The sequence below is a fragment of the Bactrocera latifrons genome, unplaced genomic scaffold, assembly GCF_001853355.1.
Source record: "Bactrocera latifrons isolate USDA-ARS-PBARC rearing strain unplaced genomic scaffold, ASM185335v1 scaffold_63, whole genome shotgun sequence".
NCBI classification, from domain to species: domain Eukaryota; kingdom Metazoa; phylum Arthropoda; class Insecta; order Diptera; family Tephritidae; genus Bactrocera; species Bactrocera latifrons.
The window spans coordinates 1,296,769-1,313,963 of NW_017537301.1; the positions used below are offsets into that span (position 1 = coordinate 1,296,769).

Consider the following 17,195-nt stretch of genomic DNA (forward strand, 5'->3'; position numbering starts at 1 on the left):
AGGGGTCCTCAAATAAAAAATGTTATTGAAAACACGTGCATTTAAAACTATAGTACTAGTATAAGGGCGATGCTATTCATTATTTTCATAAAAAATATATTGAGGAAATAATTTGAACAAAAATATTGCTTTAGAGCGTCAACGGAGCAGAAATTATTAAGGATTAAGGAAAAATTGTATTTTTGTAATTATAAATCACATGCAAGCGTAGATAAACATATGGAACTTTAATTATACGTTTACGATTATATTAGTAGGAATTTTTATACTCTTAACACAGTTTATTAAGTCTTCCGCGAAGTTTCTAACCCTCAGAGGGAAACATCGGAAAATGCTCAATGATATCGGAGCGCTATAGAATATAGCCACCATAAAACTGGACGATCGGAATCAAGTGCTTGTGCAGATCCCTTTCTATAATACTGTGGGCAAAATAGTAAGACTTTTTTCGTTATATTTGGTCAAAAACCCATCTGTCGAAATTTTTTTCTAGATTTGTATGACTGTCAGTGATATCTTATCTTTCTGTGGTACATAAAGTGCATTCTGCAATATTTACGATTCTTCTTCAATAAAGAGGACCCATTAAGCTTTGTGTGGGGAATCAAATTTCGGTATCGAAACGTTCAGAATTTTGGAAAAGGCCTTCGGTGATAATTGTTTGTCACGAGCAGGTGTTTTTGATTGGTATAACATATTCAAAGAAGGTCGAGGACATCAGCTGATGATCAACACGTCAATAAAAGAAAGAAAAAGTAAGAAATTGGTTCTTGAATCGACAATTAAGCAGTAGCTTACTAACATCGTTGGAATATCGAAAGTATTAGTGGAAACCATTTTGAAAGATTATTTAGGACTGTGGTTCCAACATCACTCGTTTTTTTCGAAAAACAACGTCAAGATGTTATTAAACTAAACTACAGGCGATGAGTATTGGATTTATGCTTTCGACCTGAAAACAAACAGTCCAACGGCCGCCTATTGTGGCAAAAATGAGCCGAAGCCGAAAAAACCACGTCAAAGAAGGCCAAAAGTCAAAGTTATGTTGACTGTTTTCTTCGATTATCGAAGTGTAGTGCACTGCGAATTCCTTCCGACCGGCCAAACTGTCAATTTATACGTCATTTGCGCAAATCTATTAAAAAGGCCGGAATTATGAGCCGACATTGATTATTCTTGTGTTTTTCGAAATCAAACTGACAGAAGGATCTTCAGCGCCACCTTCAAAACAGGCTCCTGAGCAATACAAGCATGCGTTTGCGTTTGTGCGTTCAGCAAATTTTGGGGGTTTCGGTTTCGTTCATTTTTGGAACGCCATATTACACAGTTAGTTAGAACGCTAAATTGATAGACAGTTTCGACGACATATTTATAAAACGACACCTGTAGGGTGTTGTCAATCACCTCTTTTACGACCTTCGCTCCACTCGACGTGGTAGCTGGAAAAGATTCAGGTCTTTTGTCACCAGTCTATCCAAACTTTAACCAAAATTCGTTGAGTGGATTCATAAGAGAGAGAGAGAATCTCTGTTATTTTTCTGGTTCTAACAAGTTATTTTTTCACACACACACGCACAATTGCACATTCAATTATTGCTCAAAAATTTATGTTCGTGATAAAGTAAATGTCCTAAAATACTTCTGCAACATTTTCAATGATACCTCAAGCGCGATTTTAATTGAAAAACAAAAAGTCAAGCAAGCTCGTAGTTTTTTTTTTTGTGTAAAAATTCGCTAGCTTTAGCGTCGTAAACAAACAACTACCACCACATACTAATTTGTATATGGAGATCAAGCTTCACAAAAAGATTAAAATATCAGACCAGTCCAGGTCAAATTCGTCAAAAAGATTTATCAATGCTTGTTGAGAATATATAAAGATTTTCTCTACCGACGCTTCAGACAGACATTATATTGGGTGATTGTTACCTCAGCAATGCTTTGAATTCAAAAGAGTTTTTCCGAGAAAGAACTTACGCAGAATTTTTACGTTTTAAGCGCTTGCGTTGCTGCGCAATCAGCGCATTTTTATTGCATTCCTTTCTGGCATGCATTTTGACGCCGTTATCACAAGGACCCACACAGCGATATCAACGGCCAAGTGCTTGCAACATGCAATTTAATGATGTAACTTTCAATACAAGAAAACAACTCTCCATAGCATTCATATGAAATATCTCAACGGCAGCAACCATGACAACCGACGCTGGGATCAAACAAACCAAAAGGTTTGACAACTCGCGCTGCCGCTTTATTGACGAAGGCAATAATGACAGCGTTAAAGGCCGAACAAAAACGCATATGTCAATATAAAAACGTTGCGTAACGCAAAAAATCCGAATGAGAGGAATGCAGACGGACATGCAGTGCGACAGGGTGCGGATTAAAACGGCGACAGGGACAGCGAGCAGCGAGCGCCAATCATCAAAGTCTGTCAAAGAATCACAACAAAGCGTTTTTCTTTTTCCAATCAGCTCTTGCGGGGAGAGAGAAGGCTTTTGAGAAAAATCGCAATGTCCACATTGCATATTTAAAGGACTCGGGAGGATGAATGTGGAAAAAATCAGCTTTAAGTGAATTCTCCTTTAATGGAAATTATTTATTGCATAACTTTGACTGTCTTCTCCGCGTACATATCGCTTGCTTAACTTTAGCCACGATAAAGCAAAGCAAGAAAAACAACCTTTAATACTTAGAGTGGATTATCTTTTGCTGAACATAGAATAAACAGAAAGCAAACTAAGAATCACAAGATACTCGCGCGTGGACAATGGTAAATCGTGAACAAAGCACTTTGTGGCGGGCCAGTGGCGAGAGAGAGGGAAGCGAAAAAACTCATCGGCGAAAAATTACGGAAACACAACAATAATGGGGATATTAATAACCTGATGGCACGAATGTAGCCAGTCGCACGACAAAGCTTTGCGCCTTACATATCTACGTTTGTACATAAATAAATAGAAAAGTTGAAAGTTATTCAAGCGCGAGCAAAGTATCCACGCGCAGAAACTCACTTCGGCCCGGACTTTGTAATTGAACGTAACTTTTTCTCAATACCGCCTGCAAATACAATTAAACTGATTTCCAAGATGATAAAAGCGATATCGTAAGATTATAAGATTTTCAACAAACAGTGAGTGGGTGTGTGTATGTGTGTGGACACAGCGAGGTTGATAGATTAATGGCGGAGAATAGAAGTTCTGCCCAGAAGTTTTTAATAAGCGTGTCTATTTATATAGTGGCGTGGGGGGCACTTAGGTCTACTTCAAATGTGTGTTGTGGAAGTTTAGTTAGTGAAAAAACTTATTGTAAACTGTTAAATAGGAAAGTAGATAAAGTGTGTCAAATTTGTAAATGGCGATGTGCTTTTTGAAGCTTTTAAGCTGAAAAGGCTACAAGAGCTTACCAGTTATACTTTAAGAAAGTAGTAAGCCATAAAAACTATTACAAAAAACATCAGTGTTGCCACCTGGTAAATCGTGTTTACACAATTTTTTTCGTAAAATCACAACGAGCTAAAATTTTGAAATAAAAATATGTTGCTGAAAATCGTAGAGTTGCCAATTAAAAGTATAAAAAGCAGCAACCTAAACTTAAGAAATATACAACGCTGGTTTAACGGGGGAGACGAATTTGATAATAGAGGTGTTGCCACCCTTATAAAATACTTAATAAAATACTTAAATATATATTATGGAAATTTAAGAAAATCTAATATGAGTATAATATTAATATTATTCCTGAAATGATTGAAATATTTTCACGTAAAAATAACATATTGTATACAATGCAATGTTTTTAAAGCAAGCTTTTTTATAGAATAATATGTTGTGGTCCTGCCGCCTAAAAAATCATCTGTTTTACAAATTCTTCTCGAAAAATAAAACTCCCCGGATATTTCGAAGCAAAAAAAAGGTGGGTAACAAACTGTGTTTACTTTTAAACTAATGTAAACTGCTATGCTACAGAGTTGCCAGCCTAATAGAAATTTTAAATACCGGCAAAACATATCTTAAACATATTCATTGCATTACATTCATGCAGAGATTAGTGATTAATTTTAAAATAAAAATGCACAGTGTTGCCACTCTTACTTAATATCATTGTCATTAATGTAAATGTGTCTTAGAAAATTAAGAGATGGTTATAAAATAAGTGGTATTGCGCGAAGGGTTTAAATGTTTTACAATCCCAAAAATAAGCTGTAACAATGTTGCCACTTTTATTAACTATAAAAATACAAATCAACTAAATTAAAAGAAATTTTAACTAGCATAATGCACTTATTAAATGAGAAGAACTTTAGGATTACTACTACAAGGATATAACTCTGAAGCGTTACCATCTGTCATTCCTGCGACAGTCGAATAACGGGAAGCAACTCGAATTTTCTTCTAACCAAAAACTGTTAACTCATTCCTCAAAATTATTTTGGAAATATTTTCTACCTAGAGACATTATTCCATCAGTGTAAAACTTTTATGGTTTATCGGCAAAAAACTGCGACAAGTAATTTGCACAGGCTTTTCTTGAAGCCAACTTTACTCCATTAAGAGAGTTCCGAAACAAATGGTAGTCCGTGTGTGGTCCAGCGTTGTCCTTGTGGAAGACAGAGCCCTTTCTGTTGATCAGTTCTGGTCGTTTTTTTCGATTGATTGCTTCAATCCCCTCAATTGCTGACAGTAAAATGTAGAATCATTAGTTTGACCAGGCTGGAGCAGCTCATAGTGGATGACTCCTTTCCAATCCAACCAAACATTCTTCCTTCCCTTTTTTTGTACAAAACTTTCAAAATATAGCGAATTTCTTCAGTATTTTCATTCATTTTTGAACAGCTGTAACTTTTTTTCAACTTCCCCGAATGTTATTTTTTTTTTTTTTTTGGTTAAATGAATTTTAGAAGCCAAAATTAATGGAAAAAATATATCAGATATACTATATATAATATATTTAGACTTCACTAAGTCTAGTATTAGTTTTAGTGAAAAGCAGCGCTGCTGTTGTTCCCTTGTCGCACTTTCTGCGTTTTGAAACCATTGTTTTAAGGACATATGTAAGTATCTTATGGCAACAATAAGCATGCACATCAAAAACATTTTTTCCATGGAATATCCGCTTACAATTTCAATAGGAAATGTGTGGACATTTATACTCAGTCTTTGCATGCTTGCAACATCAATTGCTGAACAAAAGTTTCGGGTGACAATTGCCGACTGAGGTTCAAAAGTATAACACAGAAAAAAATATCAACATTTCCTCTTTAAGCATTCATTGTTTTATATCTGGTCGGGTTATTTTTGTTGCAGTTGTTGTTAACATTTTTGCGGTATGTGCGCTAATTACACAACACCATCGAGGAAGTACTCAACTGACAGGACACATTGACCGCAAATGCCACAAAATGAACCGGAATTTACAACCGCAACTGCTGTCAATATAAAATATTTTAATTTAATACATTTTTATCTCTTTGTGCCACACCACCACAGACACACACACATATACATGCAACATACTATACAAAAGCAGAGAAGAGTTTGTGAGTGTGGCATAGAAGTCGTGTGTTGAATTTGATTTCTCTCATTGTGTGAAGGTCGGTTAGACCTTTGGGCCGCAGGGATCGGTTGGCTTCGAGTGGTTTTCAAAATGCTCTGATTACACAGAGAACGCACGTAAATGTCACCAGTGTAGTGTTAAATAAATATCAACAATAGGCAAGTAACAGCAACAACAACACCATCAATGGATGTGACATCAATGATAGCAACAAATGCGACAACAAATACCTAACGGGCGAAAAGACAACAAGTAGCAACCAACAAAAGAACATGCGAGTAAATACCAACAAATGTCATCCAAAAGCCAAACAAACACAAACAAAAAAACACACATACCCACACATATTTTAATTCGCACATACGTTTATTATTTTTATATAAACACAGGTTTGTAAATTGGGAAAAATAAATGAATTTGCAATAAAAATTAGTATATAGAAATATATATGTATATGTATGTGTCCAATACAGCGAGCCGATTTGCAGGGAATCGAAAAACGGAAAAATTTCGTATACAGGAAATGTTCTACGGATCATTCTAAGCCATTTGGTCAAGAGACTATGGGTCTAAAACCGGTTTCGAGCCAGTTTCTTTTTAGGTGAAGTTTATTTTTTCGGGATTATAAAAATTTCTTCGTCAGTTTTTGAGATATCCGAATGAAGTTTAATACATAATTATATTTTAACATTCTATTGATCATTGGTCGAAATCGGCCAGATCGGACAACTACAAAGTAAACAGGACTTAAAAAAAACAGAACAAATGGTTTTTCGACAAAATCAATTTATTTTATTCAAAACAGTCTTCTTTTGCTTCAATACAACTTTTTTCCCGGTCCAAAAGCATGTCGAACGAGTGTTTTCGCTCGTTGGCCGGTATTGCCACCAGTATGCTAATGCAATGCCTATGCCTGCATACTTTACTTTCGGCAAAATAATTTTTCCGAAAAGGATGACGTCACACGTTGCCAAATCAGTAGAATACGGAGAGGAGTGGTTATCGGTTAAAATGTGATTTTTGGTCAAATAATCGATCACAAGCGTCGCTTCGAATGCTGGATTCAGAGCAATTTTTTGTCGTCAGTCAATTTGTGTGGAACAAACCGTGCACACACCTTTCGTAAGCTCAAAAACGCAATAACTTCACTTTCAATCAAACAAGTGTCACACATTTCTCACTGGACAATCAATAAAGATAGCAGATTTTAACGCACTAGTCGGCATATAGATTAGAACGCATCTTGTATATCACTTATCTCCCAAACAACTGCATATTCAGATATTTTATTTTTCAAGATCCTGAGAGCACATAATTTAAAGGATAGTTCTCTGTTAGATACTTTACAATGACTGTGAAGATGAAGAAAATCGGACATCATATATGTATATATATATATACGATATATAATTAAATATTTTTCGAGTTACACGTAAGCTTCGATGGCTCTAAAAATAATTTGTATACTGCTGCAGTGATTCCAGTCTTCTCCGTGGAAAAGTATAAATTCTGACAAAAAAGACAATGTTTCAAAAACATGTACTAAGGACTGTCCTTAATTGCTATGCCAAATATGAGCACATCTATCAACAAGTTTGTTTACAGCAGCTGCTTCAGTCGATACACCTCAGCAATACGTTGCGATTTTTACAAGAAATAAAAATATCGAACAAATTTTTTGTCCGAAATTTTGTATTTCTAAACAAATTTCGTGTGCGGAATCGTTGCGAATATTTTAAAAGGCTTCACGGTGATTCAGTTTTACACAAGCCCACGAATAGTACAAAGCCTTCAAATAACCATCCTCCTCTTTAACTGATGAAAATATTAAAAAAGTGATGGATATGGTGCTTGAAAATGGTCAAACAAATTTTAGAGAGATGACAAGATCGTGACTTCAAATGATTTTAGTGGATATTTTGGGTATGAAACGCGTTCTTACTCGACTCGTCCCGATAAAACAGAATTTTTTAAACAGTTCTCTTTGAACATGCTTGAGAGTGAATTCCGATTCCAAATGAGTTTGTGAATTTAAGATGCAAACAACTCAACAATTATTGTAATGGAGGGTTTGCCAATAGTCAAAAGTAGTTCTATTTATCCGTATTAAAGCGTTTTGGTGAGAACTTCTGTCGAAAACGGCCGGAATTGTGGAAGAACAATTCATGGATTTTACACGATGAGAATGCACCATCGCATTGAGCGACGAAGGTGAATATTAAGACAAAAACACAATGAATACCATTGATCAACCACCGCATGATTTTTTTTTTTTTTTTTCGTTCCCCAAACTGAAATTTCTGCTCCGTGCAACCCGTTTTCAGTCGATCGACGAAATATAACAAGCTGAAGACCATTTTAAAAAGTGCTTATGAAAAGTGTTTTGAGGACTGGAATATGTGTATAACCTTTGGAAGAAATTACTTTCAAGGCGGCAAAATAAATATTGATAAATAATTAAATTACAATGTATGAAATAAATCATTTTTTTTTTCAAATTTGACACTTCCAAATTCAATAAGTCTATAAATTTCAATTCTCTTGAGATGGTTTCTGGAGTCTGTCTTTATATAGAACTATTTTACTGAGATTTTGCATCGACTAGGCTAAACCGAATTTCATATAAAACGTCACAACAAGACTTTTTGATAAAATCAACATAGTTACGAATTTAAACTTACCAGTATAAGTACGATATAATGTAAGCCAAAAATTGGGCTGTGCAAGTATGCAATGCAAAACCACCTGGAGCTTATGGTGATTTCAAAACCAAGCAGGAAAATATTTGGCTTTATTTGAATTTTCAACGATCTTGCGAATATTAACTCTCCTCAAAAAATTTTTAATAGATTTTTCGTCCTTAACCTATAGTTTGACTTTATTCGCAGCACAAAATTCGATGAAAATATAAGTCCAAGCCAATTTTTATAATTACCATTCAGTGATATTTGATGTAGAAAGTGGTAGAGGTGCAGCATTTATTTCAACGTTCAGTTACTTTGCTTCCGAATTCTCAAATATTATATATAGTATGAGCAACCAAGTGGACTTTCAGGAAATGTAGATGCCTTGAAGTGGAAACTTCTTAAACTTTAGAATTGTGATTATAATTACAGTTTCTCTCAACAAGTTTGGGAACTATTATATATATGTGTATAAAAATGTTCATAATTTTTGAATCATTTTAAATAACTTCGGATATAAGTCGTTAAATCCCGCTAAAATGCGTCATAAATCTAGAGGTTTCTTCTTTCTAGGCAAAAACAAAAAACGCAACAGAAAGTAGCACAACTTAAGCGCTTTTGATGGCTTATTTTAGAGACTCTTTATATGCTCGAATATGCTTTTCTATTCGAGAGCACTTTTCAGCTTAAACTAAATAACAAAACAGAGAGATAGCAGCAGCTATCGCAGCGCTTTGAAGTCTACCAAACTTATGTATTAATTAAACAATTTTTTAAAACACTTTTGTTCCATTTTTTTCTAAAACATATTGCATTTTATAGCACGCCAACAGGAAAAGTCACACAAATAAAAGCAACTACACATGTAGAGGGTTGCCAACATAGAAAACAGCTGTAACATGAGCTGCGCTGATTTAAGCGAAAAAAATTGCATTTATGAAAAACTTTATAAAAGGTAAACATACATGTGTGTGAACATATGAGTGTGTACGAGTATGCAATAGTCACTGTCAATTACGAGTATATTGTGTTCGCATTTATTTTTCATATACTCGAACATTTTATTGGCATTTTGTTTGGATTTTAATGCTCATGTTTTGTTAACAAACACTTTGCGGTATTTTGGGAAATGACAATATTTTGCCAATTATGCGCATAACCGCAATGGCTCGATGTTCAAATAGCTAATACAGTTATGCAAACAATTTCAAGTCTTTATTTGCAAATGAATAAAAGTGCACACACAAACACATACACAATTACATTTATATCTATATATTTACATAGATGTATAGATGTATGTACCATATGAATATGTATTCTTACTAACGTGCTAACATGCTGACTTTATAAAAGTGTTTTATTACTGGTGGTATATATACACATGAAAAAATATATATCTCTCTTTGTATTTGAAATTATAATAATGCTTTGATATTAATTGGTTTTAATTTTAATCATTATTATAATTTTTGTGAACTAAATTTGTCAAAAGATAAATAGTTAGTGAAAATTATATGGTACAAACTGAATTATTTCTGTTAAAATTCATCATTTTGCTCAAACAGCCAAAACAAAGCAAAACAAACTAATTTGTTGTTGTTTTTATGCAAATTTCATTATTTACTTGTTCATATTTAAATCCCCTAGGCATTCGTTTGAAACAGATTTTTATTAATACACGTTCTTGCACACGAAATTATGTAACTATGACAAGTGTTAAGAAGTATCAATAAAAAATAAAGTTTACTAGGCGATATTAAAAAATTCAGCAGTGAAAGTGAAAAGAAGATCAACAAACAGCAATAGGTTATTCGGTTGTATATTCCGTTTGTAAATATTTCTTTGACGACAAAGAAACCACAACACAAACTAATATTAAATAGCGAATAATCTAAGCCATCAATAGTAAAAATATATTATACAAAAGCCTTAAGCTCCTTTTTGTAATCCATTTCACTTATTTTCACACACGTAACCAATTGATTTCCATCTGTTTTTAAATTCGTATACATAAAGTTTTTTTCTTAGATCTGCATATGTTTAAAAACTCCTGATAATCACGCTTTGATCCATAATTCTCTAAACTTTCTAAAATCAAAAGCTGTACGGTCCTTCAAATATCTTAATATTTAGTACCGAACAGGTATTTAGATGGTATTGCTTAAAAAATTAAGTTTTTATTCAAAAAAGAGTGAACACTTTTGCAAACGCAAGAAAGTGGTTTCGCCAAACACACCATAAAATGAAATGATAAAAATTTAATATTTGATCAGCAAATGAGCTTGAAGAAAAAACTCAGTTCATTGGTTTAATTACCAGTTCATTAATTAATTTTTTTTATAAACCAAAGTATTCATATTTTACATAAGTATTCAAGCGAGACCTCAATTTAGACAACGTGTTGAAATTATTATTATTTTTTCCATATCAGTACAAGAAACTGTAGTCCACAACTAGGCGCTATGCTACATAATTGTTTAACTCCTTTATGAAAATAAGTAATTTTTGTCAAAAGTGCAAAATATAAGAACATTGTAAGGAGGTTTTCTACTCTATAAAAAAAAATAATAGTTTTTTATTTTAAAAATTTAGATATTCGAAAACAACATTATTATTTACAGTTAACAACAGCTACTGTTTCCTYAATTTCACTGGGGATATTTTTGGCTACCCAGAGGATACTTGGTCTTAGACAGGACCTGCTTGAGCCATATCTAAAAGAATCGTTCCTGACCACTCCCAAGCGAATGGCGCTCAGAGAACTTTCCTCACTTCCGTCAACTTCTACACAAGACTCCATCCTCCAGAATAAGCCAACAATAAGATTTTTTTAAATTTAAATTATTTTTTGAGACCTTTTTTCGCTCTTCTTCAAGGACGCCTAATTAAATTTAAAAAAATAGATTTTTTTTGGTTTGGCCTCAAATCCGTCAGAACACTGGTAATAATTTCAGCTTACCATTTTCGCTCTAAAACTACTAAACAAACTCAAAAATATACCAAAATATAAGAACTGGTTTCATCATAAAAAATTCCGAAATATCATACAAAAGGCGTGAATGAAAGTCAACAAAGAGGAAATGTATCATAATAAACAAAAATTTAGAGCGCCCCTCTCGTTCATGATGGCACAAACAGTTGCGCTGTTGTCAATTCCCACAACACCTGAGGCAGAATTTAGCGGTGAATATTTATTTTTAAATTTGTTTTTTTATATATTTGTAACTGCTAAATTTGCTGAGATTTAAATTTGGGGTTTTCATGCATTTTTAAATTAAAATAAAAAATAAAAAAAAAATTGTAAAATACACGCCAATAAGCGTGTTGGCGTGTTGTACGTCAGTCACTTTTGGTAAAAGTCACACTAACCACAGCATTAAACTGTTGTGGTCGATGCGACCAGCAGGAGTTCCGGTTACACGCAACACATCTGTACTGAGTTGTGTAACTATGTATGTTTGTTTGCATTTAAATGCGTTTACTAAAATTTTTTTATAATGATATGACATGGATACGCATCTGGAGAAAATTTTTAAGCGAAAACAAAAAATTAAAAAAAAATCTAAAGAAAACTTAAAAAAATCTGAAATTTATTTAAAAAAACATTCTAAAAAATGTGAATAAAATTAAAAGAAAAATTTTTTTAAAAATTAAAAAAAAAATTCTGAAATCCAAATCTATTTTCAATCCCACGAAAAATAATATGAACGGACATATGTATATTTTTTATGCAGAAAAATTTCACAAAAAAAACTAAAAACAAATATTTTTACAAAAATTGAAAAAAAAATAGTAAAAAACCTACAATAAAAAAATTCTTTAAAAAAATGCTTTAAAAAATAAAAACAGTTCAAAAAATTTTGATTTATGTGTGCGTGAGTACGCCTGCATGTATACTTGATCGCCTCAATTTTAGTTAAATTTAATTAGACCATGTATTATGTATGAAACGCGCTGAACATTTATCACTATTCCCATTATGCTTATTATTTTGAGTTATTTGTCCACCGTTAGCTTTTATTAATGTTTTATTAAAATTTGTGGCAATAGCCGGTAAAATGCCTGCCGGACAATATTTTATGTGATGCATTTATGAAAACTATCAACGCTATATGTATTACACACATGCATACATATGTATAATATATAAAAGTGATTATACGCCTGCAATTGTAATTATTTTTATTTTATTTTCTTTAATTTTTGATTTCTCTTTTCTACTTTTTTAAAACCTCGAGCGCTCACGCTTGTTTGTATTGTCTACTTTATGCTTCTTCCGCTTTTTGTGACGCTTGACCACAGATCGCAGCGTTGACAGAACAATGCAAAGCCGCACACACTCACATACACAGACGCACATGCATACAGATGCAATGAAACGGCAGGAACAATTAAATTAAGTGCCATCATTTAAATGTTTTATTATGTGTGATGGTGACACCCACACGCCAACAAAGGCACACGCACGAGCACGAGTAATAATACACACCTACACATGCAAGCGCACGCTGCCACACTCTATTTGCGGGTTAATATGATTAAGTGCGGCACATGACGCGGACGAAAAAAACGCGCACACGACCAACGGATGACAGCTTCAGCGCGCAATTGTCCGATACACATACACAAACCGACACACACATATATGCGTACATACATGCGTGCATGTGGATGTGTGCGATTTTTGTTTTCGCATGTTTTTGCATTTTCATTTGTGACATGAAAAATTAGCAGGACATTGTGTGCGCGCGCTCGCTGGGGACTGCTGCCCGTTGTCATTACGACGCGGCAAATTGAACGGCGAAAACGATATAAACGTAACGACAGCAGCGGCAGCACTGGCAGCAGCAAGTCGTGCGACATTAAAAAGCGCCAATTAAAGGTGCGGGCGGCATGAAGACAACGACGCGTCGGTTGTTAATCACGTAAGGACGGTTAATTAAAAAGAAGTCAATTTTGTTTGTTTACAGATTGCCGTTTAATAAGTGCGGTGCTGGGTTCGAGTTCGGCTGGCGAGTTTAAAAGTGCATGTGTGTGTGTGGGTTTAAGTAGAAAAACTCAAAACTGAAGCACTTCCATGAAGGATGATTGGTGTATCGATTTTGGCAGAAATTGTTCAAGTGCAAGTTCTTAATATTTTTAAAGCAATAACATATTCGAAGATTAAAGCACACTTAAGCTTGGTTAGAATGAGTTGCATTTAATAAAAAATTAAACTGCATAACATTTACAATAATTAGGTTATGTTAGTCTGGTAAGCTAATAAGCACACGGACCAGTTTTGGTTCTTTGCGATACCAGATTTAACTAAGTTACGAAGTGCATGCGGTTTAGCTATTCTTTAGGATACCTACGTTTGATGATAACCTTACCAATAGTTAGCTTTCATAACAAGATTTGAAATATGTTATTATAAAAGTCGATATATAGTAAAAGTCAACTCTTTTTCTCTCTTTCCATGCTTTAGCTTCCAAACATAATTCAAAAGACTCTTTTCCAAATTACTGAACACATAAGAGGTTAGTCAGAAAAAAAAAGATTTGGCAGAAGGTGCAGATAAAGGTTCCCTGAATTTTTCATTTAATTTTTAAGGCAATTATGTTCCTCTTGCCGTGCATTAATGATCGAATCGCTTGTCAAAAGTGTACGGTATTATAGCTTTAATGCATCCTAAGATAACGTTTTTTTTTACAAACAATTCAGGGAGGAATTTTTAAATTATTAACGATTTCCAGATTACACTCGTTAAGCTAGAAAAAAAATATACAAATCAAAGGAACTTGTTTTCATAGATCCGCATCACCGTTCAAACTTCTTTATGTAAAATCACATTTTTAGAAAGCCTCCGATTTTCATAACTATTCACCTTTTTAGACTTCTACTTTTACAAATAAATAAAAAAAAATGTTGCCTACGTTTAGGCTTTCAGCTCACAAAGTATTAGGGACTCTGTAATATAGCAGATTGTGATTACGAAAACAAATTTTTGTAGACCTAACTTGCTTGGACACAGAAAATTATAGCAACCAAAAGAAATATTGATATAAATTGCTGAATTTTATTTTTACATAAAAAGCTTTATACGATTTTTCGTTGATAACATCCATAGAAGTGATAATCTCGTTTCATTCCGTGTTAAATATTCGATTATTTTATTTTAATTTTTTATACTATACACTTCTTTTAAATAGTATTTTTTATTCAATTCGGCATTTTAAAAATTGCCTATTTTGTCGAAAGTATATACCTTTTTTTAATAATTATACTTTCACTTGACACGCATATATTTCGTTCATAAAATTAGTTTTAATTTTTCAAAAACGGCAACGCTTTTTTAATTAAATTACAAATATTTGGTTTCTGCAAAACTAGATAGTGAATAAATTACAAAAAAAAATTTGAAATGTGTAGTATACAAAATTCAACAAAACAAAGCTATTTCTTGTTTATTATTATTTTTTTTCTAAAATTGGGTATAATACTTTTGTATACTACAAATTTAATAAAAAAAAAGTGCAAAAATTTAGTTTCTGCAAAACTAGACTATTTCTTACTCGCTATTTCGGCTTGTTCTTTTTTTTATTAAATTGGTAGTAAAAAATAAATATTTATTATACAGAATTCAACAAAAAAATATTGTTTTTTTTTATAATTTTACAGAGGAGATAAATTTCTTCATATGGCTTACTTTAAGAGCATTAAAAATAACTCGATCTTAATATTTTTTAAACCGAATAAAAAAATTCAACAAAAAAATTCTGATTTTTACCACTTTAATTATATAATATTTATGAAAATTTAAGAATTCACACATATCTCCCATAAAAGTCGTGAACTATTTTCAGTCCCTAGTATTCAACCACAAAAGTTCTATAACCTAAGCTGAAGTCTTAAACACAAGCTCCAAACATAGTTTATCAATAAATCACTTCTTCTTATTATTTCGCCCTTTTGCATTATCCAAAGCTTGCACTCCAAACACTGAGCACATAAGCACCAAATAAGTGTGCCTCCTTTCATATCCAATGCAATCAATCTATTAATTAAAGTGTTTTACGAACTCTCAGCTGTAATAAAGCACGACGGTAAATAGCACAACAGCAGAAAAGGAAAACGCAACAACAACATCAACGGCTACAGCTTCCGCAATCAACAAAAAGTGAATGCAAAAGTTTATCAAAAAAAAGAAAAACTAATACAAAAACAACAACGAAACTCACCAGTTCAGCAGCTTTTGTGTCGGTTGCAAGCATGTAGTGCTCATGAAATTTTCCTCGGAGACGCAGGTTAATATTTAAGTTGCAAAGTTCACCTGTTGTTTAGCGTTTACACTGTGTTCTCACTTTTGCACTAAATTCTTTTTTTTTTTTTTTTGTTTCTTTTATTTATTCTTGTTTTGCTGTACTGCTTTCGCACTTGTTTCAGAACTTCTGCAGCAATTTCTTTTGTCACTTCATTTGGGGATATAGCTGGCTACGTTTTGTCAGTGTCAGCAAATAAAAGTTGCAGTCGCTGGTGGCAAGCACTTGGAATCACAATTAGTTTACACTATTGTTGGGATGATCCTTTTTTGATTTTAAGTAAAATTTTGTTTTTTTTATACTTTTTGATCGTAAGTAAAATTTTGTGGTTTTTTTTACTTTTTTAAAATTTTATTTTTATTGTTTTTACTTCAAAATTTTATTTTTGTTTTTGTTGTTTTTACTTCAATATTGTATTTGTGTTTTTGTTGTTTTTGTTTCTAAATTTTATTTATTTATTTTTATTCTGCTGAAATTGCTTTCGCAAGTGTAAAACACTGCTTGTGGAAAGTCGTTTGCCGCAGCGTCAAATAGCTGTGAATTATTTGAATTGCAGTGTTGCCTACATTTAGGCGCTTTGGTGCTATTTCGCATAAATTACAGCACGTCAGCGTGCGTCAACCGTAAATAATTTAATTTACACGCTATGCACACAAATTACAACAACAAAAGAAACAAAAAAACGCATGCAAGCTAAACCGTGACTAAGTGTTAGTGCGTACTAGCGCTGACGGCGCGCCGTTTACTATGCTAAGCTTGCCGCCTGAAGCCGAGCGAGTATCCTTAAAAAGAGCTTGAATGAGTTGGCAAAAATGAAAAACGAATTGAATTATGGCGTAAATTGTAAAAATATGCGTGCCAAGTCAGCGCAGCGCCAACGTCAGCACCAACAAGGCAAGTAGTAATAATGCGAGAAGCAGCGAATATTTTGCACACAAAATAGCAGTGAAATAGAAACTCGGTTTATGCTTCTATTTTGTTGTTGTTTTTGATTTATTCTTCTCCTTTTTGTTATTGTTTTTGTTATTTTTTATCTTTAGTGTCTTTGTTTTCCTTTTTTTGGCTTTGGCGTTTTTATTTTTTTGTTTTCTTGCGTTTTTCTTCGGCCGTTATTAGTGTTGTTTTGGCTGTGTTAAATCAGCAACACAAATTTCGTTGGCTCATGAAAAATTCACTGCACTACGCACACACACACACACACACACATACACACGCATTTAGTAACACTTTCGCCTGGCGCACTAGCAGCCACTTGTATTTACTGTATATATGTATATATATCTAGTATAACGATGTATATCTTTATCTATGTGTGTTAGTAGGTCTGCGTTTTGTGCGCTAAATCAGAACTATCTGCTTAGTGGAACTGGAGCACTCATACGCCCTGTATTACACGCAGTACAAACATTAACATTCCGCTGTGTCTATGTGCGTGTGTCCGGATAATGTGTTAGAACGTTAATTTGATTGTACAATTGTTGCTATTACGTATGCATGTAAGTATGTAAGAAGTTGTGGGTTAATAAAACACGGCGCAACACGAAATCTCAACGAAAATACGCTTTTCTATTATGCACTTGTGCTCACTTTGGCTTGTATGTATGCATGTGTGTTCGACAGCACTTGGTAATGTGTGAAATTTTACTCGCCA

The 17,195-nt window shown here is 33.4% G+C and overlaps 1 protein-coding gene across 2 annotated transcripts in view; it reads right to left on the reverse strand.

Moving 5' to 3' along the window:
* Positions 1 to 15,828, reverse strand: part of LOC108975285 (hemicentin-1) — a 449,942-nt gene extending 434,114 nt beyond the window's left edge. For both annotated transcript variants that reach the window (XM_018943659.1, XM_018943658.1), the window contains exon 1: positions 15,464 to 15,828. The gene's annotated coding sequence lies outside the window, so the exon portion shown is untranslated. The remainder of the gene's footprint in view (positions 1 to 15,463) is intronic.
* Positions 15,829 to 17,195: the final 1,367 nt, after the last annotated feature.